Source organism: Castanea sativa, chromosome 3, assembly GCF_040712315.1.
Source record: "Castanea sativa cultivar Marrone di Chiusa Pesio chromosome 3, ASM4071231v1".
Lineage (NCBI taxonomy): Eukaryota > Viridiplantae > Streptophyta > Magnoliopsida > Fagales > Fagaceae > Castanea > Castanea sativa.
Genome location: NC_134015.1, coordinates 53,116,198 through 53,143,713, shown reverse-complemented (window position 1 = coordinate 53,143,713; position 27,516 = coordinate 53,116,198). Strand labels below are relative to the sequence as shown.

Genomic DNA, 27,516 nt, shown 5'->3' with positions numbered 1-27,516 from the left:
GTTATATATAACTTATTAATCAAACAAGTTATTAAACGGGTTATTTGTATTAACTTTTACATGACTTATTAATTAAACGAGTTAAACGTATCGGGTCAGGTCAACCTGTTTAATAAACAGGTCGGGTTAGGGTTAAGGTTGAGGATTCTTGACATGTTTACTAAACAGATCGGATTCGGGTCAACCCATATAGCAGAGTACTTATGGCTCGACACGACATGAACCTGACCCGCGAACACGAATTGTCACACCTAATTCCCTTCGCCACTTTTTCTCTTCCTAGCCTAAACTCCGAATGGCTTCTCTTCTGTCTTCATCCTTTTCCTCTTCTTCACTTCCCTAGTAATACCACCTCTTTTTCATATTCCTAGCTTTCTTTCTTTCAGCCTTAATTTTCTTCCTCACATAAAACCAAATCCAAGAAACTCAACCTTCCTCCAGGTCCACCCAGATGGCCTATTGTTGGGAACCTTTTCCAAGTAGCAAATTCGGGGAAACCATTCTTTGAGTATGTTGATGGGCTTCGATCAAAGTATGATCCAATCTTTAGCTTAAGAATGGGGACCAAAACTATGACCATTCTAAGCGATGCAAAACTAGTCCACGAAGCATTAGTTGAAAAGGGTCAGCTTTTTGCTACTCGACCTTGAGAAAATCCAACAAGGAACGTATTTAGCAGCAAAAAATTCACTGTCAACACCTCACTTTATGGGCCTGCTTGGTGTTCATTGAGACACAACATGGTCCAAAACATGCTTAGCTCGAGCAAGCTTAAGGAGTTTCGCCAAGTGAGGGATGCAGCTATGGAGAAACTCATCAATAGGCTTCGAACTGAGGCTAAGTCCAATGATGGTGTTGTTTGTGTTTTGAAAAATGCTCACTTTGCTGTGTTTTGTATCCTCTTATCGATGTGTTTTGGGTTTGAAATAGATGAAGAGACGAACAAAAAATTTGATCAGGTGATGAAAAGTGTTTTGATCACACTCAACCCAAGAATCGATGATTATCTCCCAATTTTGAGCCCCTTCTTCTCAAAGCAAAGGAAGAGTGCCTCAAAGGTTTGAAAACTGCAAATTGATTTCATAGTCTCACACATCGAGAAGCGTAGGAAGGCACTCAAAAACCCCAGATCTGATAAAACGCAACGTCGTTTTCATACCTTGACACCCTCTTTGACCTCAAGATTGAGAATCATAAATCATCATCGACAGATCTTGAACTAGTCACGCTTTGTTCCGAGTTCCTCAATGGTGGAACCGACACTACAGGTACGACAATCGAATAAGGTATAGCACAGCTCATAGCCAATCCACATGTTCAAGATAAGCTGCACGAAGAGATTAAAGTTTCAGTTGGTGATCGAAAAGTGGATGATGTTAAAATACATTATTAGCAACGCGATGTATTATTCCATGTCATATATGCTAGAGTGGATACGAAAGGGGAAGCATAGAATAGGAACACCGAGAACAAGAGGGTTACGTGGTTCAGCCTTGTCGGCCTACATCCACAGAAGAATCCCTTAAGGGCTATATCTTTATTATGTAAGAATGTAGTGCAATAACTTGTGTTACATTGAACCCTAACATGAGTATATATAGGCGACTAAACCCTAGACTACTAGTACAAGTAGGATTGGGCTTGGACCTATTACATTGGGCTAATATTTCTAATATATCTCTAACACCCTCCCTCAATCTCAAGACAGAAGCTTGATGAAGGCTTGAGGTTGGATAAGCATGAGAAGATCACTTGGACATGCCTTGAAGAATGCCTTTAAAGAAACCACAATGAAGAATGTGCCAATTGACCAACTTTGGAGATTAAAATGAAGAAACAGGGTCCAAAATTGGAATCTACGTGAAAAACTGAGCAAAATAGGCCCTTTCGAAAATTTTAACTTTTGGTCAAAGGTCAACGCAAAAAGTCAAAGTAAACAAAAGTCAAAGTCAATTGGTCTAGGGTCAAAGTCAACGGATACATGGTCTAGGTCGGGTCACGGATTGGGCATCAGAGCCACTGACGTCATCCTATGACATGTTGCTGACGTGGACTAGGGCTTGCGTGGCTGATGACGTGACATGATGACATGGAGTGATGACGTCATCCTGTGACGTTAGATGACATCAGCAAGAGTTCTTCGCCGCGTGGCAGGCGTGTACTGGTGCGTGGTGGTGAGATAGAAACCTAAGCAGCGCGTGTAATGTTGTATGAGGACCAGATTCTCGAGCTAAGTAGATTAGGGGACGACAAGGTCGTTATGGCGACGCTTGTGGCCGAGATCCAAGTTGGGAGTCGAGAACCTTCGGCGGCACTTATGAGAGTTCCAGGAGCCATTGTCCACACATGGTGGCGTGTGCGACGACTGTTGGAGGCTGGGTTCCTAGGTTTTGGTCGCGATATGCTGTGGAGCACGTTTGTCTTATTGGTTTCATTAGGCGAAGGCTTGATGTGCACAGATCTGATAGGGAGAGACACAGATTGCTTAGATTTGAGGATCTGGACATAGCAGTGAGCCATAGCAGCTACGAGATGCCGTGGAGTTTAGAGGCAGACAAGCATGTGTGACTTTTGCTATGCTATGGAGCATGTCTGTCTTGTTGGGTTCATTAGGCGAATGCTTAATGTGCACAAATCTGATAGGGAGAGACATGGATTGCTTGGATTTGAGGATCTTGACATAACAGTGAGCCATGGCGGCTGCGAGATGCCGTGGAGTCTAGATCCAACAGACAAGCATGTGTGACTTCTGATGGTGGCATGCACATAATAATCTTCTTTGCTTGCTAGAGATGTTTGTTTGATGCCAAGAACAAGGTTTGGCTCTAATACCATGTTAAAATACATTATTAGCAACGCGATGTGTTATACCATGTTGTCTATGCTAGAGTGGATGCGGAAGGGGAAGCATAGAATAGGAATACCGAGAACACGAGAGCTACATTGTTCAGTCTTGTCGGCCTACATCCACAGAGGAATCCCTTAAGGGCTACATCTTTATTATGTGAGAGTGTAGTATAATAACCTGTGTTACATTGAACCCTAACATGAGTATATATAAGCGACTAAACCCTAAACTACTAGTACAAGTAGGACTAGGCTTAGGCCTATTACAATGGGCTAATATGTCTAATTTATCTCTAATAGACGAGAAAGATGTGGAGAGCATGCCATATTTACATGTAGTGGTAAAATAATTGATACGAAAGCACCCACCTACCTATTTTTCACTAACACATGCAGTGATAGAGCCAACAACACTGGCAGGGTATGATATACCAACTGATGTAAACGTTGAGATTTACTTGCCTGGTATCAGTGAGGACCCAAAATTGTGGACGAACCCATCAAAGTTCAAGCCGGAACGATTTGTTTCGGGGAAGGAGGACGCGGATATAACTGGAGTAATCGAGGTGAAGATGATGCCATTTGGGGTTGGAAGGAGAATATGTCCTGGTTTGACCATGGCTACTGTGCATGTTCATCTTATGCTAGCAAGAATTTTAGTGGAGTGCTTACCCGCCTGGTAATGAATTGGATTTTGCTAGGAAGTTGGAGTTCACTGTGGTGATGAAGAATCCCCTTAGAGCTATGACTAAGAGAAGGGTTTAATGATGGTTTTATAATAATGTTTACAAATAATATAGATCTTATATACTAGATGTTATTGTATGATATTTTGGAGTAAGACATAGGCACAATATTTAGGTGCTGTTTTTTAGGTTTTTCTTCTAAGATTCTGCCATGTAGATTTTTTCTCATGAAAATGAAGTGTAATTTTTAGTTAAGTAGCCACATAACAGAATCTTAAGAGGAGTTCCTAAGGAATAGCAGCTGTACTTAAGTTTTGTCCCATTTCAAGTATCCATACTTTTCTTTTTCTTAGGAGGGGTTCCTAAGGAACAACAGATGTACTAAAGTTTTGTCCCATTTTAGGTATCCATACTTGAGTTTTTTTTTTTTTGCAATTTGGTTATGAAACATGAAAGATGTGATTCTATTTCTTCTGCTAAAAAAATAAAAACTCTTGGTTCATTTCCTATGATGTCCAATGTTCATGAAGCATACTTTGGGATATAGTTTTTTCTCTTGTCGTATTTGTGTAATTTCAAAATGAAAAATTTTAAAAAAAAACTATATTTTCTACCCAAAAAAAAAAGAAAAAGAAAAAGCTATATTCCATGAGTGTTTTGGCTGAATATTGTATAAAATGATGTTTATTTGAGAGATGCAAATTTTGATAATGTCATTGAAGAAATTCTGAGAAAAAGTAAGAGAGAGGAGAGAGACATGATGTGACAAAGAAAAAACATGAATTGTGGCAATAACATTGCCGAAATTAGGAAAGAGAAAAAATTTGCAATTGTGGCCATTCAGTTACCAAAATATGTAAGAGCATTCACAATGGAAAATACCATTCTATCCTATTTCACTATCCCAAAAAGCTACTTTATCAATTATATCATACCATTTTACAATACACCTAATATTCCATTTCTTATTTACATCATCTATTCATTAAAATATTAATTTCGCAACCTCTTTCTCTCTCTTCCTCTCCTCTCTCTGTCTTTTCCCTCAGTCTTTCTTCCTCTTCATTTTTCTGGGTCTAAAAGATCACCACCACCGTAAAACATATTTTAAAAATCCAGCCACCACCAAGAAAAAAAAAACTAACAACCATTGTCACTCACATCCCAGCAAACCCGCCACACCACTAGCTAGCAACCACCACCACACCACCGCCATGCCAAGCACCAAAACCCATTAAAAAAATCACCAAACCCACCACCAACAACAGCCACCACAAAAACCACTAAGAGAAAAAAAAAAACACAAAGAAACCGCCAAAAATCACAACCAACAACCACAAGAAATAGCCACTACAAGAACCACCAAGAGGAAAAAAAAAAAACACAAAGAAACCACCAAAAACCACCAACAACAGCCATAAGAAACAGCCACTACCGCTTATCTCGTTGACAACAACCACAACGCCGAACCAAGAAACCCACCTCCGCCGATCTCACCAATCTAGAAACCCACCACGCCGATCTCCAACTCAACCGCGCCACCACGCCGATCTCCACTGGTGGAATTGGAGAACAAATCTGGGTTCTATGTGGCAAAGATGGTGGCTATTCTCTGCAATTCTTGTGGGTATTAGCGACTGTTGAGAACGGCACCACTTTAGCAACGGTATGGTGGATTTGTGGATTGGAGTTTTGATATGGGTTTGAGACTAGGTTGATAATCACGATGGAGCTCCGTTGATTGTAGAGTGAATCTAGAGTCTGGACTATGGCAGTGGTGTGAGGGAGAAACGGAGAGATGATAGAGAAGAGGAAGAAAGAGAGGAAAGTGAATGAGAGACAGAGAAAGACAGAGAGAGATGAGAGACTGTGTGAATGAGAGAGAAAAGCCTAATATTTAGGAATAAAATATTAATATAATCTTTTGGCATTGTGCTACAGTACCATCATACATTTACGATGGTACTATAGCACAATGCCAAAAAAATTACAATTTTACAATGAAACCACCAAAAACCACCAACAACAACCACAAGAAACAGCGACTACCGCTGATCTCGTTGACAACAACCACAACGCCGAACCAAGAAACCCACCACCACCGATCTCGCCAATCTAGAAACCCACCATGCCGATTTCCAACTCAACCGCGCCACCACGCCAATCTCCACCGGTGGAATTGGAGAACAAATTTGGGTTCTATGTGGAAAAGACGGTGGTATTCTCTGCAATTATTGTGGGTATTAGCGACTGTTTAGAACAACACCACTTTAGCAATGATATGGTGGATTTGAGGACTGGAGTTTTGATATGGCTTTGAGACTAGGTTAATGATCACGGTGGAGCTCCGTTGATTGTCGAGTGAATCTGGAGTCTAGACTATGGTAGTGGTATGAGGGAGAAACAGAGAGATGATAGAGAAGAGAGAGAAAGAGAGGAAAGTGAGTGAGAGATAGAGAAAGACAGAGAGAGATGAGAGACCGTGTGAATGAATGAGAGAGAAAAGCCTGATATTTAGGAATGAAATATTAATATAATCTTTTGGCATTGTGCTACCGTACCATCATGCATTTACAATGGTACTGTAGCACAATGCCAAAAAAATTTACAATTTTACAAGTTTAGCAGGCTAACTATTGACGACTTTTGAGTCTTGATGCTAAATATTGCTAACATATGGCATTTACAATTCCCATTGTGAATGCTCTAAAAAGAGAAACTTGGAATTTCCGCAATCATGTTGCCAAAATTTAGAAAATTTTGGCCCCACTAGGAGAGAGAATTAGTGGGGGGAGGAGAGAAAATTTGATAACAACTTGGCTAATAATATTTATTCCAAATGTTGATAGTAGCTACAATTTCTTTTATATAATTTGTAACTTTAAAAAATTGGATATGACTGTACAATACATCACACTTTATTGTTAGTATTGGAAGCTAAAATTATTTATTCTTAGATTAATTAAATATTTTAACAAAATTTTTTATATTTTTTAGAGGATAATTATGACAAAAAACAAATATGTTCAAAGTTGAGAGGTTAAATCCATATTTAATATTAACCAAATACAAAAAATATAAGAAGTTTGTAAACATTAATAACCTTAATTTAAAAAATATCCACTAAAATTTTAGTAATTTCCAAAAATATTACACCAGTTAGAAAAAAGGAGATTATATAATTAATACTTCAAGTACTTGACATAATTACTAAACAAACACATAATTTCAAATTTATAGAAAAATGTATCTTCCATTTTGAGAGAAGACTAATTACAATAAAATTTACAATAGAACTATAAAGATATTAATTACAAAAAAAATTTACAATAGAGCTATAAAGATATTAATTACAAAAAAAATTATTTACTTTATTGATATATGTAGCCATGTCCAATTTTTTTTAAAGCTACAAATCTTAGGGAAGAAATTGTAGCTACTATCGACATTTGAAAATAAATATCTTAGCTTTCATTATTAACAATTTCATTATTAACAATAAAGCTTGGCATAGCCAAGTGGTTGATACTTGACTTAACCTTCTTAGGTGAGATGTTCTATTCATGCCAAAAATAATCACAACCAATTTTTACCAAATTTTATCTCCTCCCTCCAAATTTTCTAAATTTCGGCAACCATATTGCCAAATTTCCAAGGTCCTTTTTCAATATTCCTTTTATATTTCAACAAATGAATTGCCACAAATGCAAATTTTTTCTCTCTCCTAATTTTGTATTGCCACAAAACTTTTTTTTTCTCTCTCTCTGTCATATCATGTTTGTCTCCTTTCTCTTACTTTTACTCAGAATTTCAGCAAAATGGCATTACCGAAATTCGCATCTCTCCTCATTTTTTAAATAAGTTTGAACAGTGTCCATATCACAAATAAACATCATTTTATATAATTTTCAACCAAAAGACTCACATTCCAAAGTAATAATGCACTATTTTGGCCAAATATTGTAGAAAATTAAGTTTATTTTTGATAGGTTAAGAATGTATTGACCCCTTGTGATAAATTAATTGATCAATTAGCCAAGTTTATTAATTAATCCAATTAACATGCAAAACACGTGGTAGCACAAACAAATCACCAACTAAGTTAATATGCAGCGGAAGATAAAGTTGACATGGTGATTTGTTTACGAATGGGGAAAACCTCTATGGCAAAAACCCCACCGGGTGATTTTAAGGTCATCACTCCCGAGAATCCTCTATTATCACAACAAACGGTTACAAGTAAAGGAATCTCAGTACCTTATACCAACCTATAGTTAAACCCTTACCCCAACACACAATTGGACTTGTTCTGTAATGACAATCTCTCATTTTAATACACGGCTCCCAGTACGTGACTAACCAACTAAGTTAATATGCAGCGGAAAATAAAGTTGACACGGTGATTTGTTTACAAATGGGAAAAACCTCTAAGGCAAAAACCCCGCTGGGTAATTTTAAGGTCACCACTCCCGAGAATCCACTATTATCACAACAAGCGGTTATAAGTAAAAGAATCATAGTACCTTATACTAACCTATAGTTGAACCCTTACCCCAATACACAATTGGACTTACTCTGTAGTAACAATCTCTTCTTTTAATGCATGGCTCTCAGTACGTAACTAACCAATATATGCGCAGATTCCAGTACGTGACTTAATCACCAACTTGAGAAGGATGTTGGCTGCAAAGTTCTCCAGTTCATCAACACGATGAAGATCACGAATCACGAAGCTGCTTGGTCACAAAACCCAACAGCGTACAAACGCAGTAGTTTTTTTAAGAGAAAGATGAACTAGAGCAAAATCTATTTCCGGTCACAATTTGCATGAACAAAACTTTTGCCCTAAATTTGTGCAACTGTGCCACCTTTGACAGCCCTTAAAATAATCATTATATATCTTTAGGGTTGTGAGAAAAGAAAGCCTAAACATGTACACACGGAATGGAGTGAAATCAGATCTGAGAAACTAATTTTCATAAATCTCGATAGGTACCTTATCTATCGAGCAGCTGTCGAGCATTAGGCTAAAACTTCCTTTTAATCCTCGATAGATACTATCTGTTGAGCTAGTTGTCGAGCTTTAAAATCTAACACTTCTTCACTTGTTTTTTGGACAGATTTGCATGGCTTTAACACTTGGACTTGAAACCTTGTTCCTTGAAGTATTAAACACATCCTAAATCTACCCAATTAAAAGTAAAGTACGTTTTGTCAAAAGATTAGCCAATTCTAAATTGACATATGTTCCTAACATAATTCACATATGTCTTAACAGTTTGTGATATGGGTACCGTTCAAAATTATTTGGGAAAATGAGGAGAAAAGCGAATTTTGCTACACCATTGCCGAAATTTTGAGAAAAAGTAAGAGAAAGGAGAGAGAAATGATGTGACAAAAGTGGGAAAGAGAAAAAGGAATTTTGGCAATGGTATTACCAAACTATGTGCCCAAAAAGACTGTGTTGACCTACCCAAAATTGGAGACTGACCTAACCGAAATTTAAAAAAAAAAAACTAAATTGTGTCAATCGAATTGCCGAAATTGGAGGATTAAGAAGAAAAAATTGAATTGTGGCAAGAGTAATGCTATAGCCACAAACTATTTTATAATAGTTTTAGAAATTGTTGTTATGGCCAACTTTTTACTGGTTCTCATCAGGGCCTACCAATAACATTATTTTTTATTTATTTATCAATAGTCACTCATCATATCAGCAATTTATGAAAACTTTTATAAAAAAAATTGTATCTCTAGCATTTTGCCTAAAGTGCATGATTACAAAAAAAAAAAGTTGTGGCAAGAGTAATGCTTGCTACAACCACACTTGCCACAATTTTTTTTAAGTCCTCCAAAAGTGTGGCTGTAGCATTAATCTTGCCACAATCTAGTTTTTTTTTTTACTCCTTTAGTTTCGGCAATTCAATTGCCACAATTGAGTTTTTTTTAATCCTCCACTTTTGGTAAAATGCTAGAAATACAAACTTTTTTATAAAAACTTTCACAAACCATTGATGTGGTGAGTGATTATTGGTAAATAAAAAAGTGATGTTATTGGTGAGCCCTAATGAGAAGCAGTAAAAAATTGGCCTAAACAACAATTTGTAAAAATATAGTAAAATAGTTTGTGATCGTAACATTACTCTTGCCATAGTTAAGTTTTCTTTTTTCTTTTTCTTTTTTTAATCCTCAAATTTTGGCAATTCAATTGCCACAATTCAGCTTTTTTTTTTTTACTTAAATTTCAGTCAAGTCAGTCTCTAATTTCAGGTAGGTCAGCTGGGCTTTTTGGGCACATATTTTGGCAATACCATTGCTGAAATTCCTTTTTCTCTCTCCCACTTCTGTCACATTATTTATCTTTCCTCTCTCCTACTTTTTCTCAGAATTTCATTAATGGTGTTGTCGAAATTCGCTTTCTCCTTATTTTCCCAAATAAGTTTAAATAGTACCCATATCACAAATAAACTTTGTTTTCTACAATATTCAGCCAAAAGACTTGGCTATTTTGGTCTAATTTTGAAAACAACAAATCATGTAATATACAAAAGATCTGGTTCTGCGAACAAATACACAACTTTTGCCACAATTTTTGCAACAACTTTTCCTCATGACAGGTTGTGAGTAGTAAAAAAATGTAATAGGTTCATCTAAAAGCGATAGACAGTTAATCACTCTCTGAGACATAGGAGAATTGTGCTAAAAATTGTGAATTTGTTTGTGTTAACCTGCCTACATGCATTAGTATTGGTGCTGCCAAAAAGCTAAATTGCTATTTTTAGCACCATCAACTACAAAAATGGGAGTACATTAGTGGAGTTAAATATATATATATATATATATATATATATATATATATATATATATATATTTTAGCTTCTCAGCTACAGTGCACAACCATCTTTGGCTATGCATTGTAGCTCAAAAGTTAAAAAAAAAAAAAGTGCGTTCACAATGATAAAGATTATTTAAATCACTTTCTTTCCTTTTCTCTTTTATTCCCATTGCAAAGCTCAGTACTCTTTTCCTCAACCTAAAATTTTTTTTCCTCAGATTTCTCTCTTCCTCAACCTCGCCTACCTAGCCGTCAATTGCCCAACTCTGACTATCTCTTCCTCCACTCGCCGCCGACCTTGCTTGTACTCTTCTCCCTTTAATTTCTTTTCTTTCTTTTCATTTTTTTTCCCAAATTGACATGTTGGTATGTGGGTTGTGGGTTCAAATCGGTTTATTGGGGTTTTATGGGTCAAATCGGTTTACTGGGTTTCGTGGGTCAGATCGGCGTGTGGTTTGTGGCCGGTTGTGGGTTATGGGTTATGGCTAGTGATGTGTATGTTGTGACCTGTGATGGGTGTTGTGGATGACCATTGTTGATGTGGGTGGGTTGTTGAGGTGGGTTTGAGGTGGTGATAATTTTTTAAAAAAAAATTTGAGTTGTGGTGGGCTTGTTGTGGTTGCGGCAGTGGGTGGTGGGTGGCAGTGATTGGGTTGGTTGTGCTGATGGAGGTGTCTGGGTTTAAGGTTGCTGGGTTTGTGTTTGGCTGATTTGGGGTTGTTGGGTTTGTGTTATGTTATGGCTGATTTGGGGTGGGGTTGCTGAGTTTTTGGTTCTTCTTCCCATAGAAGTTTCACACTAGTAGTGGTAGTGGTGGTGGTGGTGTCGTGAGTGCTTGAAGATAGTGAAGTATAGAGAAAAAAATAATAAATGAATGAATTTTTTATTGTAGTAGATATATTATTTTATCATGTTGTTTATGTAATTTTATTGTGTTGAAAGCTAAAATAAAACTACTGATATTGGGTGTTTTGTAAAGTGAGAAAATAAAATAGATAAAGTACCTTTGGGTGGAGCCAAATAGCTATATGGTGTGACCCAAGGAAAAGCAGTAGCCACATCTGCGTTATACCTCAAAAGGACTAGTCACAATTGAGACTCCTTATAGTTGTTAATAAAGTCAAGATCTATCCAGTAAATACCCAATGTGGGACTTATCACACACCCACACACATCACACAATCAATCAAATTGGGGCATTACATATTGCTCCACCAATGTGGATGCTCTTAGAGCATTTGTATTGATGGAGGCATATAGTTAATATGCTAAATTTAGCAACTAGATATAACAAATGTGGCACAAAAACCTAGTGCATTGGTGGAGCTATAGCCATATCATTTGGTTGTTGCTCTACAATGCATAGCCATAGCTAAGAAAGTTTTTTAAAAAAAATCTATTAAAAGATTACTATTTTATTGTATTAGTGGTGGTGGTTGTTATTTATTGTAGTAGATATATTATTTTATCGTGTTGTTTATATTATTTTATTGTGTTTATTTGTTTGTTTAGACCCCTTAAAACAAATTGTTTAATCTAATATATTAGCCAAGTGTTTACTTAGGTTAATTATGAGATCTAGGTTAAATAGTAATAAATCATATCATGTACAACGAAAAAGTAAATAACACAGATATGATCACCTAGGAAAACCAATGAAACGAACTGTTTCAAGGTAAAAACCTGGGGAGGATTTGACCTAACTATCATCAATGTAAACACATCCACTAATAGAGAATTAATGTTTTTACAAAATATTTAACCCTAAATCTATTGCTACCTCTAGTAGTCACTTACTGACACGACCACGTGTAAACTCCGATTCCACAGAATCTTTTCTTTTAGATTTGCAGCACACAAGCTCCCACGCTTATGACTTTGACATCCTACATAAAGGTTTTAGATCACCAGCTGTTGATCTTGTAGCACCAACTTCAGATCTACTGGTTCTAATGGTATGAGAATGATATCTGGTAGTGACTTTGAAAGGAGAAAGGCAGAATACCTTTTAGATCTCACGAGCACCTCTAAAGTCTTAACAAAACGTGGTTTAGGGTTTCCTTTAAATACTATGTGAAGTAGATCTGAAACCTTAATTACTTGATGGGCCAATGGGTTGTTGGGCTTAATTGAAATTCTACAGAACCCGTGTCTTGATCAGTCGAGCCTTATTCTTGATCGGTCGAACCTAGAATGTTTCAAATTCTTGAAAATGTAGCTTCCTTTTTCTTGTATTCTAACTTGCAGCACCTTGAACATTGTCTAATAAACTCCATAGACCCTAAGATCTATACCTAAACAAGTTTATGTTCATGGTTTGCCAATTGTTCTAAACTTTTAGAACCTAATAGTGTTGAATGCTAAAATAAAACCACTGATGTAATGATGCAGTTTTGGTGCCTAAGCCCAAAAGGAATAGGATCTAGGCCAGAGTGAGTTAGAAAACTAGGCTTTAATGAGTTAGATAGTGATTAAAGAATATACTGGTTTTGCTAGAATATACTGGTTTTGCTCAAAGAAAATCGTTATCCGTACAGTTTGAGGAGACTAGTTCTTATATATATATATATATATATATATATATATATATATATATATATATATATATATCTTTTGAAATTTATTACAAGTCCAGTTCTTGTTGCTACAATGTTTTTTCTCTCAAATTTTACAATCCCCCCTGCAAGGGGTTTCTTTCTCTATTATATACCCCTTTCTTCTTCATCTCCACCGTCCACGTGTAGGTCAAGTTGTTGGCTTTGATCTTTGTCTCATTAGCACATTCCTGAAGTTATTGGGAGTAGCTGTAAGGCTGCTCACTACTGTTTAGGTATCACCTCCACATTAACGCGGCCAGAGGGTTAGCTGCAGAGCATTCATGCGGTGGTAGCAACTTTCCCTTAGATATTTCTTAACTTTCCTTTGTCCTATGTTTTCCTGATGTTTATCCTTATTAGTAGAACCTTTCAAAGTGTTGCCCTCGAGGGCAGACCAATCCTTGACCTCTGCTTTGTTTAGCCGAGGAGGCAATCCTCCTTGGACTATCTTCCCAAACCTTCGCAGTCATAGTTTGCTCGTGGAGCTCTGACTGTTACGTCTTCCCTATTGTCTATTTGTCCTTGGACCACTAAGCGTCCTCGGACAAGGCCCACGGTTCAATATATACTCTTGGGTCATTTATCCCTACAACTGATATTGGGTATTTTGTAAAAGGATGTAGTAAACTAGATAAAATAGTTTTTTGTGCTGTTAAATTGCTAAATTTTTGCCTCCAACAATATGAATGGTCTAACTCAATAGACAATCCAACTTCTCACAGATCAAGAAATGCCCCAACAAGAAACAGTAGTCATTCTAAAATAACTTCAGTTGAGCCCGGAGTTTTTTTTTTTTTAAAGATAATACATCACAGCTAATAGTAGGGACGGACATAGGTGGGAGCCCAAGCCCCTGGGCCAAAAAAAGATTTAGTAGTTTAATTTTCAATAAAAAAAAATAAAAAAATTAGGCTTGGGGCCCCTCTAAAATCATGAATCATTAAACCAGTCTATATAAATCTTTTAAAAATTTTTTAAAGAAATAATAGTTTTTTTTTCTTTGTATTAGGAAACAATAATGTTGTGTTTTTTGCCTTTTTTGGTAAGTAATTGCATCTTAATATATTAAGAAATAATGATTTTTGTGTATTTGTCTTGGTTGAAAGTTTCTTAGTACTATATGAGTGTGTATTTAAAGTTTTTTTTTTTTTTTCTTATCTCCGGTCCTCCTAACTTGAAATCCTGCATCTGTTCCTGGCTATTAGTAACATGTTCTAGTGTATTTTTTTCCATTAAATCTGTCAAAAAATCAGTGATTGTTATGACTATTGTATAAAACAACATCCCGCCTAAAAAAAAGGGCCACAATAGGTTTTGTCAAAACTCTTAGGGCTAGTCTGCCAGAATTTTGTTTTCCAGCTTATTTTATACAGCTCTTTCAATTATTTAATTGATTTAGAAAAAGTATTAGCACAAAGTTATGTTATTTTTGGTTATTGAAATTGAAAAAAATTGAAAAATTATTGCTAAAAAAAATTATAAATAAAGATAAAAATTAATTTAAACAGTGCAATAAAACTCAAAAAAAAAAAAATAAAGTAAGTTAAATACTGGAATAATTTTCATTTATACTCCTAGTCGAAACGCAAGCTATAAATGGTTGGACAAAAATGCACATGCATTCAAATGAGTGAGTACGTACTTCTTCTCCCAACTCTTTCTTTCTTCTTCCTTCAGCATCCCATCACAGCACAATTATAGACAAAATTAACTGAGTGCTTTCTTGCAAGCAAGTTCCACTGTGGAGGGCCTTCACTTGGTCTCCAAGAGTTGAGCTCTATGAAACCTGCAGCCAATACCTGAGGTCCTCCGATTCCTATAAGCTGGTCACCACAAGTTCTAAATGCAAGCCCCCAACCATTCATCGAACCCGCCCTCTTGGGCAATCTCCCAACTGTAACACACACTCTCCTCCCCTCATCATACTTCCTCACTTCACTATCAGCATAATCAGCTGCATACAGCTCATTGTTCACCACCGCAACCAAAGGCGGCGCCGCGGCCGCAGCCTTGTACTCCCCTGACGAACCATTCCTCCCCGGCGACATATTAGGAATCTCCGTCCACTCCCTCGTCGCCAAATCATACTCTTCGCCACATGAAAGAACCCTTGAATCGGGTCCTCCAATCCCTCCAATCACATAGAACTTCTCAGCCGAACACTTCAGAACACATCTTCCTCGGCTTCTTCATCGGCGGCAGAGTCTCCCAAGACTTAGTCTCCGAATTGTACAACTCCGTCAAATCCAATATGTTCCCTTGCGAGTCACACCCACCTGCCAAAATCGCTTTCTCACCGAGACTAGCAGACCCAAACAAACACCTTGGAGCATTCATTCTCATTCCAGAAGTCCAAGAGTTCGTCAAAATACTGTACGCGTAGATTACATGAGAGGTGACCTCCTTGCTGAAGACTCAGTCCCAACAGCCAATGACTCCTTGTCAGAACACATGAAGGATTCATAGCAGATCATTCTCGGCAAATGCATCCATCGGTGCCGAATTGGATCAAACGCTTCCCACTCGAGCAAGTCACAAGAGAAGTAAATCCAATGCTCAATCACACCATTCAAGCGCCGCAGCTTGTAGAGGTCGCCGCTCCGAACCAAAGACCGGAAGCACCGGCTCAACGAAGCAATCGAACCGTAGTCCGACTGGGAACAACGGATTAGGCAACTGACCGGAATCATATTTAACGAATATAACAAAGGTGTACCTGTAAAACATATTTATAAAGAGTTTAAATTCAGCCGGAGCTGCCATGATCGCGGTGCCGCGGCCTCAAGGTTTGTTTTTCTCGTGATTTTTTCTTTTACCCACTTTGGATTTTGAAATATTGACGGGTTTGAGTTAGTTTTTTGGATGTGAATCACTTGATTTGATATAGTTTTTGCTATATTTTGATATCTTGATGTGTTTTGATTAGATTCAAAGTGGTTGAGTTCAACTCCTAGACAAATCTAATTGTCTATTATGAGAATCTTATTTTTTGTTCTAGCTAATTTTGTTTGGGTTCCAAATCATGATTCTTGTATGATGAAACTTTTTAAGGGTTTTCTTTGTATTTTAATCACCAGTCCTGCACTGGTACATGACTTCTTGATTTTTTATTTTTAGTTAGCCTGGTAGTTTAACTTAAGACTTTAGTTAGCATTTTTAAGAAGCAATTAGAATGAGAGTTATAAACATAGAAGTACATAAAGACTAAAGGTGAGTTTGGTTCAGTTTTTTAAAACTGGGTTTTTTGAAAAAGTAGGATTTTCAAAAAGTGCAGTATGAAAAAGTGTTTTTTGAAAAAATTGAATTTTTGGTAAAAGCGGTTAAAAAGTACTTTTTGAAAAAGTTGAGTGTTTAGCTAACACTTATAAAAGTGGTGGTTTGAGTGGTAAATTACTAAAAAGGACAATGTAAATATAAAAGAGTTTGTTTCATTCTTAAATCAACTACTTCATCATACTTAAATCAATTTTTCTCTTTCTTAAAAAAATTATTTTTTTCTCACCAATATTAACTAATAATAATAAATTACCACTTAAGATTTATTGTGAAAGTATTATGAAAATATTGTGATAATTGATATTGATTTTAATTTGAACGTACTATTAAAATTATTTTTTTTCTCTTTCTCAAAAAATTATTTTTTTCTCACCGATATTAGCTAATAATAACCTACACTTAAGATTTATTGTGAAAATATTGTGACAATATTCCCTTCTTTTTTTCCTTTTTTCCCTCTTTTTTCCTCCTCCACACACGTACCCTTCTCTCTTTCTTTCTTTTTTTTTCCTTCTTTCCCTCTTTCTTTCCCTCTACACACGTACCATTCTCTTTTCTTTTTTGTCCTTCTTTCCCCATTTTCCCTACCACTTCCTCCAGAACATTCTAGTTTTCCGCAGAGCTCTTTCTTTTTTTTTCTTTTTTCTTTTTTCTTCTTTTTTTCTTCTTCCTTTCTCTCTTTTATCTTACCACTTCATCTGCAAGTTCTACCATGCTTGATCTTTTCTGCATGATTCTACTGCCGCCTGTGCTTGATCTTTGCTTCGTGATTCTCTCTTTTCTCTTGCCATTCTACTCTGCTTTATCTTTGCTGCTTAATCTTACCGCCGCCTGTCTTCCTCTCCACTAGGTTAGATCGGTTTTTTCAAGGGCAGAGCAGAGAGATGAGATGAGAGGAATGAGGAATCTAGCATGAGAACTAAGAACATCTTCTGATTTATTGAAGGGTAATTTGGTAATTGCTCATAGAGTCCAACGGATATATAAATCAACACGCACGAGCTTTTCCAAAATGCACCTCAGAGCTCCTTTATGGCATTGCACGTTCTCTTCACAAACCCAAAACGCAACTTTTTCCAAAAAGTTGCGTTTTATACCTAACCAAATGAGCTTTTTGTATTTGCAGTTTCAAAACGAGCTTTTTGGGTTGGGAAAACTTAAACAAACAAGCACTAAAAATAATGTTACTAATTTTCCCAAAGGGGTGGGAAAAATTAAAGAAATCAATCAATTGTTGATCTTGTGCAATTTCAAAGCACTAAATGTATGGTCGCACTCGCACCTATAGTGCTGAAAGCTTAGCATCAGTCAAAAGATAGGCTAGTAAAGAAGGCAGATCTCTTACATCGTTGAACTAAGAAAGATAATACCTCTTACGAAACTTGTCTAGCTAGTTAAGTAACTTATCCAATTGTCAGTCCCTTAGAGCATTCGCAATGGGCCAGGCAAATGCCACATGTAAGGAAAATTTGGCATTTTAGGCCCAAAGGAGCTTAGCATTCGGACTGCCAAATGGGAACAATTGTAAAAAAATTTACAATGTTGCTACAGCACCATTCTATATGTAGAATGGCACTGTAGCACTATGTATACATTTTTTAGTAATTTTTATTCTCTTTCTCCACTGTCTTCTCTTTCTTTAGAGCAGAGACGTCTTCTTTCTTTCTCAACTCTCTCTTTTTGTTTTCTCATCTACCCTCTCTCACTCTTTGACTCATTGTTGGCCGAAGCAAGGTCCGACGAAGGCATGGCGGTGATGGCATTTTTCTGGGTATTTTCGACAGCCTGGGTTTCAAATCAGCAGCTACCCTTTCTGTCTTTTCATTTCAAACCCGTAAAGGTGATGTTGGACAGCGTTTTCGAAATTATGGGATGTTTGGTAATAATATTCTAGTATTCTTATTTGTATTTTTTGGAAATATGTGTGAGTGAAAAAGTGTGTAAAATTTTTTGCTCAAAATCACATACCAAATAGCCCCTATTTCTCTTACCATTGGCTAAATTAAATTGCTTTTCTTAAAATAGGGATGTTAGACCTAATTTTTTTTCTTACATGTGCCTATTTCAAAAAATTGTTAGATATCAAGCACTAACAATTCCAAGAGAAGTGTTAGTTCAGAGAGAATGGATTAAATGCTAATTTTTTTTTTTTATATAAAAATCATCTTCTTGTATTTGAGTTGTGGCAAGTTTTATTTCATGTGAATGTATTTTGAATTAGAAACTTTCTAAAAATAATTGTGACGGTTTTAAGATGTATGATCATCTATTTGTATGCTGATTCGTGACAAGTTTTATTTCAGATGGATGCATTCTAAATAAGAAATTTTCAGAAAAAATTGTGATAAATTTTTATCTTTTGATGTGTTTATAATCCTGTGTGATAGGTTTTATTTATGAGGAAAAAAAATTGAATTGGAAAATTTTCTATCAGTGTAATGTTTCCATTTACCAATGTCGTGATCCTCAAAATATTGAATTGTGACTAGTTTTATATCAAATGAAAAAAAGGCGGGGGGGGGGGGGGGGTGGTGCTTTTAAGGGGGCGTTTGAAAATTTCAATTTTTAGACCACCTTCTTGTGAACTAAATTGCTGAGTTAAAATTATGATAGGTGTAAACAAGAATAAGAAAAACTCATTTTTGCCCTGAACATATTACAAGAGGAAAAAAAATACCATGGGAGGAGGGGGAGGAAATGGCAAACTGCAAGGAGAAACTCACATTACAAGCTTTCCATGGACAACAAATGAAAGAGAAGTTTACATTTGCTTTATAGATGAAAGCCAAAATTTTGAAGTTTGTTTCTATATCTAGAAAACATTATTGTTACTTTCTCTTCTAATCTTTGGCTACTGAGCATCCACATCAGTATGTGGAAAAAAAATTTCATTTTACACGTTTAAAACCTACTTTTTCTATTTTACACACCTATTTTAACAAAACACCCATATCAGTTTGTCTATTATACACATTTATTCAAATAAAATATTCATTTCTTTACACGGTGAGGTGAGTCAGAGGTAGAGAGAGGAGAGAAAAAAAAAGAACAAAAAAGTCATTTACACGGTAAACAGTAACCATACATATATGCACGGTTACTATTCATTTATATAGCCATAGTGCATTTGATGTGGGTGTTTTTTGAGTTAGGATATGTAAAATTGATACTTTTTTTCTATTTTAGAAGATTATAGATAAGCTGATGTGGTTGCCTAAGAAGGGTAGCCTTCACCTCACTCGCCCACCATTGACATCAGTGCCATCAAGGATAGCTTCATTTCCTTGCCTACACGGGATGACAGAGTGTTCACTATCTCTAGCCAAATACTCCAAGTGTTCAGTCAAAGACAATAGTGCAAGTTTCCTTTAAGTATTCAATACTATCTGTCTACATCACAACAGGCGAAAAAAGAGAGAGAACAAGCTACAACCACATTAGCAGAAAAATCAAGACAAAAAAAAAAACACTTATTTAGGGCTTGTTTGGATTCTTTTTTTTAACCACTCAATTTCCGTCACTCATCACTCATCACTTTAAAATACCACACCCGTTTGGCACCATCGCTCAACTTGTCTTCACTCAATATTTTTCAACTGTTTGTGGGCCCCACACACTGACCCAATGTTAGTTGACTTTTCTCTCTCTCTCTCTCTCTCTCTCTCTCTCTCTCTCTCTCTCTTTTCCTTTTCTTTTTCCCCTGCCTCTCCCCTTTGTTTTTCTTTGCTTTTCTCTTCATCCATGTTAACACAATGACAAATCCACTGTGACAAACCGTCACAACAACCACCATTGCAGCCGCCGCTACACCCCACCACAGCCACATCAACATCAACAGCGGTGACAACCTCGACGAACTCGAGAAGAAAAAAAAGGAATGGAAACCCAGTGAAAAGGAAAGAAAAGAAGAAAAAAAAAGGAATGGAAACCTAGTGAAAACGTCTTCCTTAGTTTCTTCCTTAGAGAGTGCGATCCAAAACTTGTTCTTGTTCTTCTCCTTCTTCTTCTTCGTCTCCGTACTCTGCAGCTGATCTCCTCTCAGCCTCATCGACATCGAATTCTCGTTCTGCGCCCGCGGAGCTGGAATCGCAAGCACCGTAGTCACCGTCGTCGTTGTCGTATTCTCGATCTCCACCATCGCGATCCTCTGCCTCAACTTCCACGGCTTCTGCACCCCTTTCGTGATGATCTGAGATGATCTGAAGGATGGGCAGTAGATGGGTATGGAGAGAAGAGAGTTGTTTGGGAAGAGAAGAGGAAGAGGAAAAAAAAGAAAAAGAAATGGTCTGATGAAGGATGAGACAGGACACAGATAATGGGGCCACCATGTGAATATATTTACGAAAATGCCATTGAAAACAAAGTTATGAAAACTGAAAACACCTAAAATGTATTTTCAGTTTCCAAAACTCATAACTCAAAAATTAGAGAATTGAGTGATGAAAACAAAAAACTGGAAATAGAGTTATGGGGTGCCAAACAGACTTCTTAGTTACGGGTCCCACCATTTTTGAGTTATGAGTTAAGGAAACAGAGTTATGAGTTATGGAAATCATCAATCCAAAAAGCCTCTTAGAAACCCATTTAAATGATTGAATCTTGAGATTTTTATAAAAAATATTAAAAAATAGTCATAAAGTAAAATGTAAAAAAAAATAGTCATACAAGCCAAGAACAAACAAAAGTACTTACAAAAAAAAATTCTTATACAATTAGATACTTTTTAAGGTTGAACTAATATAGAGACTAAAAACAAAAACAAAAAAGCTCAACCTTCAACAGCACACAATAAAAGCAGAACTTTTGTGTGATTTCCATTTCATTAAAATAATTCCTACAAAGAATATCATCTCCAATAATGGCAAGTAAAAGGATTAACCACTAAATTAATTCCTACAAAAGCTTCATTAGAAATTTAGAACATAGTTAAGGTTTCAAGACTTCCATAGAATCCTACTTGTGAAGATAAATTGAGCCGAGCAGGAGTGTTAGGTTGTGGGCCATGCCCAAGGGCCTATGGGAACCCGAGGATGGTCGAGAGGTTTAACAAGTATCAAGGTCAATAGGCCGAGGAGAAGGAAAAATGATAGTGAGCTGGTGGTATCTCCCAGGGAGCTGGGCTTCCTCAAGAAGGCATTATGGAAGGTTGGAACCCGGATGCTTAGAGGATACTGTGCAAGGAGCAACTATACTTCTGAAGATAAGTTTTAGGGAAAGGAGCCTATAGTAACCTAGGAAATATCTGAGAAGAAGGTTGCTACCACCACATTAAATGTTCAGCACCTAACCAATTGGCCGCATTTATGTGAAAATAACCCCTAAGTAAGATTATTTCAATTCACAACTACTCAAAAAGCTTCCAAGAGGTCTCTATTGGGACAAGTATCCAAAAGATTGCCTATATGATCAACAAGTGGAAGGCTGGGATTGAAGAGAGTAAAACTATTTAAGGAAAAGGCCCCCGTGAGAAAGGGGGCATGTAATGAGAGAAGGAAGAAAAAGAAAAAAAAAAAAAAACATCTTGTATTGAAACAACTTAAGTAAATATAAGAACACTTCTTCCTTGGACACGACCGAGGAAAGCTTACTTTAAATATTGTGTTTATCTTCCTGGCATGAATTTGAACAGTTAAGGCCCATACTTGATTTATTGAGCTACACTCTTATCTAACCCATTCTCTTACAAATATATTGTGTTGGGCTTGTTGGGTCCTCTTCCATTATTAGTGAATAGGAGGTCAGATTCTAGCTCTTACAATTGGCGTCGTCTGTGGGGAATAGAGAACTGCTTACAGTTTAAATCAACCATGGTGGGTTCTGGTCCAAACCAAGAAGAGTCTATGGTATCACAACGTCAAGACCACTTTCTTAACCTTGAAAGAAGGAGAGATAGGGAGTCACTCTAGAATAGGGAGTCACTTTCTTAACCGTGATGTTAGTGTGCATATGACTCGCACTAGTAAGAGTCACTCTAGAATAGGGAGCCATGTCTCGCATGGAGAAGAACCTAGGAATCTCAAGTTGGAGATAGATCATCTACGGAGAAAACTACGTCGTAAACAAAGAGTGGCATCTCCTTCAAGCTCTGAATTTGAATCCAAGGAAGATGATGGCAGTTACAGGCCAAGATCAAGAACCTCTCCTAGTGAATTCTTTTCCTATAAGGAGAAGCGTATCATAGGCAAAGGAGTAAAGGTCCGACCCATAGGGGCTTGGGAGATGATACAATGAGTAGGGCTTTGTGTCAGATTTCAAAATCACCGTTTATGTGAAGGATTGATGGGGCCAAACTTCCTTGTCAGTTTATGTAGTTCACGTATACAATTTATAATGGAAGGACAGACCCGGTGAAGCACATCATTCATTTCTATTAGAGAATGGTTGTTCATCAGAGGAATGAGGCCTTGATGTGCAAAGTTTTCCCTTCAAGCTTGGGGCCTGTTGTGATATGATGGTTTGATGGGTTAGAGGAAGCATCGATTAGCTCCTTTCAATTGCTCACTAGGGCTTTTGGGGCCCGATTTGTTATGTGTAGCAGGGTTCCTCATCCCCTAGATTCCCTGCTATCAATGGCGATGAGAGAGGATGAGACCCTGAAGACTTACTCGGACAGATATTTGGAAATGTTTAACGAGATAGATGAAAATTTTGAGGATGTGGCTATAAGGACGTTTAAGGTCGACCTTCCCATCGAGCATGATTTAAGAAAGTCCTTGACCAAGAAACCCGCGCAAAGCATGCGTCAGTTGATGGAGCGAATTGACGAGTACAAACAGGTTGATGAGGATCAGCAGCAAGGGAATAGGAACGGGAAAGCGAAGGTAACCCTTCCTGACTAAAGAGACTTTAGGGTTGAGAGGTATAATAATAGCCGACCCAGGAGAGATTTTGCTAGGCATATTGGGCACTCTACCGCCCAAGTAGTTAATACAATATTTAGGGAGCCTGTACATCAAATTTTGGGGAAGATAAAGATTGAACTATATTTCAAGTGGCCAAATAAAATGGGAGGAGACCGTACAAAGCGTAATTAAGGTCTGTATTGCCAGTATCATCAAGAACATGGACACACTACTGAAGATTGTAGAACTTTATGTGACTATCTGGAGTAGTTGGTCAAGATTGGGAAGCTGAGGCAGTTTCTACATCAGCCCTCTGGACAAGGGAGTTAGATTGGGTTGGCACCTTAAAGGGAGAACCTCTCGAGGCCGTCTCTAGGAACAATCAATGTCATTCTTGCGACCCCAGGTTGAATTGGAGCATGCCCATCCGAGGTCATGACCATATCAAAACCATACACTGAGGATTTGGTCCCTGAATCTAAGTGAGGGAGAATGCAAGTCTGACCAACTTTGAGTTTGTCTGATGAAGATAAGGTTGGAACTTATCAACCACATGACGATGCCTTAGTGGTTACCCTTCGGATAGGAGGTTATGATGTAAAGAGAGTTTTAGTGGATCAGGACAATGGTGCGGAGATTATGTATCCCAATCTGTACAATGGAATTAAACTGAAATCAGAGGATTTAGTTAGCTACGATTCTCCTTTGGTGGGGTTTGATGGGAAGACTGTTATCCTAAAGGGCCTAATTAGGTTACCAGCCCAAGCAAGATCAGAATTGGTAGAAGTAAACTTTATTGTGGTGGATGCGTATTCACCTTATACTGCTATTTTAGCAAGACCATAGCTTCATGCCATCGGGGTTGTTTCTTCAACTTTGCATTTGAAGGTGAAGTATCCTTCTAGGGACCATGTCGAAGAGTTGACTGGAAGCCAGGCCACGGCGAGGTAATGCCTAGTTGTCGCTATCAAACACCAATCTATGGATGCATCCTCGGTCATCCCAGAGAGGGCCTTGTAGCAATTAGCCGATGTAGTAGAATCCTCGGACATCGTGGATGGAAGGTTCACTTGTGAAGAGTTAGAGAAAGTTATTATTGACGCTGATTCAGAAAAGTGTTTCCAAGTCAGAGTTCAATTGTCTCCTCGAGAGATGGAGTTGTTGGTTTTTCTTAGAAAGAATATTGATGTTTTTGCTTGGAGTGCCTATGAAGCCCCCGAAGTGGATCCAAATTTTATTTGTTATCAACTGAATGTCAACCCAAAAATTTTCCCTAAGAAACAACCTCCTCGACGCTCTTCTAATTTTTGGATACCGCTTATTTTACTGAAAACTTGTTACTGAAAATACTGTAGCAAAATAATTGTTTTAAAGGCAAAACGCTGTAGCAAAACCCATGGCTGCGTTTTTCAATTCTTAGTGGTCTGTGAACAGTACCCATGGGACCCACTAAAAAAATGCAAACACAAACTTGAGGGAGAAATGTGCCATCCAAACGCACATTAAGGAGCATGCTAAAGCTGTCAAGGAAGAAGTCCTAAAACTTAAAGCGGGGGCAATTAAAAAGGTCTTCTATCTGGAGTGGCAGGCCAATACAATTGTGGTGAAGAAGAAATCGAGAAAGTGGAGAGTGTGTGTGGATTTCACGGATTTGAATAAAGCTTGCCCCAAGGATCCTTTTCTGAACCCTAGGATAGATCAATTGGTGGATGCTACAGTCAGCCACCTTTAGATGAGCTTTTTGGATGCCTTTCAAGGGCACCATCAAATACCATTAGCTTTGGCCGACCAAGAAAAGATTGCTTTCATGGATCCTACTGGGAATTATCACTATTGAGTGATGCCTTTTAGATTGAAAAATGCTGGGTCAACCTACCAAAGAATGATGACTAAAATGTTTAAATCTCAACTTGGAAAAAATATTGAAGTTTACATCGACGATATGGCTGTGAAGAGCAAGGTGGTAGCCGAGCATTTGAGTGATCTCGAAGATGTATTTAAGATACTAAGAGCATCCACATCAGTGGATGCAAAATCATGTAAAATAGAAAAACTAGACCACTTTTACACATTTTGCCTCAAAAATGCTCCACATCAGTACTTCTAAAAGGGTGTAAAAATTTGTATATCCCTACACGAGCTACGGTAACCATGTAAATATACACGATTACTATAGCTCGTCCATTTGTTATTTTATTAATATCACGTTCGCACCTTTTTTTTTCTCTCTCTTCTCCGTGCTCAACAAACTCAGTAACTTCTCTCCTCATCTTCTTCTTTTTTCTCAGATGCACACAAACACACCCACACACAAACACACCCACACAGACAAATCAACACAGAGATACACAAACACAGATCGATGCTTAATCAGAACGATCAGTGCTTATGGATCGGAGCTAGGGAGAGTTGATCGAGAAGGAGAGTTGATCTAAAAAATGGGTAGAGATGGGTATAGAGAGAGAGAGATCAACAAATCAGAAAATATAGGTAGAGAGAGAGCGCGTATCTATATCCGGGTAATTGAGAGAAATAATAAAAATTTTGAGGAAATTGATTATTTAATTAAAAGAGGTGATAGAATAGATGGACTGATGTGGGTGTTTTGTAAAAATGGATGTGTAAAATAGAAAAAGTAGGTTTTTAGTGTAAAGATGGATGTGTAAAATAAAGGAACTGATGTGATTGCTCTAAGGAAATATAAATTGCATCTCAATGCTTCGAAATGTTCTTTTGGTGTAAGCTCTGGTAAATTTTTGGGCTATATGATCACACACCATGAAATTGAGATTAATCCTGATCAGATTAAGGAGATACGCGACTTACGACCTCCTCAGAATCCCAAAGAAGTACATAAGTTGATTGGGATGACTGCAACCCTAAATAGGTTTATCTCCCAGTCAGCAAACAAATGTAGACCATTCTTCCAATCTAGCATAAGTGGAAGGGGTTTGAATGGATTGAAGAATGCAATCTTGTTTTTCAGCAGTTGAAGGAATACCTGTCCCGACCACCTGTTCTGTCCAGACTCAAAAAGGAAGAAGTCCTCTTTGCCTATATTGCAGTGGCGTCTCATGCAGTGAATTTGATTTTGGTAAGGATGGAGAATAAGGTACAAAAACCAGTCTATTATGTGAGCAAGTCATTGCGAGAGGCAAAAGTCCATATCTGCCATTGGAGAAAGCCATTTTGGTCATAATGCATGCTACAAGGAAGCTCCCTCACTACTTCTAGGCGCATACCATTATAGTCCTGACTCAAGTCCCTTTAAAATCATTACTTCGAAAATCTAATTATACAAGAAGGGTTGCCAAGTGGTGGACGATTTTGGGAGCGTTTGATATAAAGTACATGTCTCATACCGCTATTAAAGGCCAAGTTCTTCGGACTTGGTGGCAGAGTTTACTGAATATTCAATAATGGTCGGAACCGAGGAGGAGGAGTTTGGGGGAGAACAAGTTTCAATAGTTTCTATCCATGGACATCTGCCTTGGAAGCTTTATGTTGATGGGGCCGCTAACTAGAGGGGATCTAGAATTGGGATAGTAATAAGGTCCCTAGAGGGGATTACTATTGAGAAATCCCTGAGGTTGGGTTTTTCAGCTACTAATAATAAGACCGAATATGAAGCCTTGTTAACTAGGACAACTATGGTGAGGAAATTAGGTGGAAAGGCAGTTGAAATTTTCTCAAACTTGAGGTTAGTCGTCGGACAAGTCAAGGGTGAGTTGGAAGCCATGGATTACAGGATGCAAGGATACTTAGATAAAGTTGGCAACTGCAACTTGGCTTTGAGTTTTTCTCTATACAGCAAGTCCTGAGGAGCAATAATTCTCATGTAGATTCTCTAGCGACTTTAGCAACCTCTTTGGGTCTAGGCCTTCCTTGAGTCATCCTTATGGAGGATCTGTTAGCACCAGCTAATATGGATCTGGTGAGGGTTGGTGTTCTCCAAATACGGGTTGGTCCTAGCTAGATGGATCCCTTAACGCTGCCTCTCGAGAGGTTAAAGACGAAATAAATACGAAGAAAGGCTCCTCGTATTTGGTTGTTTGAGGAACAGTAATTGTATAAGTGCTCTTTCTCAGGACAGTATTTACTCTATGTTCATCACGAGGCAGTGGGGCCACTTCTAGAGGAACTGCACGAAGGAATCTGTAGAAGTCATACAAGAGGAAGATCGTTGTCGCATAGGGCTCTTACTTAGGGTTACTAGTGGCCGAGTATGCAGAAAAAGGCACAAGATTATGTTAGAAAGTGTGATCAGTGCCAAAGGTTTGCCCAAAGCATCCATCAAATGAGGGGCATGCTAAATCATCTCCAAATCCATGGCCATTTGCACAATGGAACTTGGATATTGTAGGGCCATTTCCTAGGGCCGTAGGAAATCAAAGAAGGCTTCTTGTCGGAATAGATTACTTCACTAAGTGGGT

General features: G+C 37.6%; 2 pseudogenes; one reads left to right on the top strand and one right to left on the bottom strand.

The window, feature by feature from the left end:
* The first annotated feature begins 295 nt into the window (after nt 1–295).
* On the top strand, nt 296–3,612 carry LOC142627060 (cytochrome P450 77A3-like; annotated as a pseudogene).
* Nucleotides 3,613–14,605: 10,993 nt separating this feature from the next.
* LOC142629816 (F-box/kelch-repeat protein SKIP11-like) lies at nt 14,606–15,752 on the bottom strand (annotated as a pseudogene).
* Between the last annotated feature and the right edge of the window lie 11,764 nt (nt 15,753–27,516).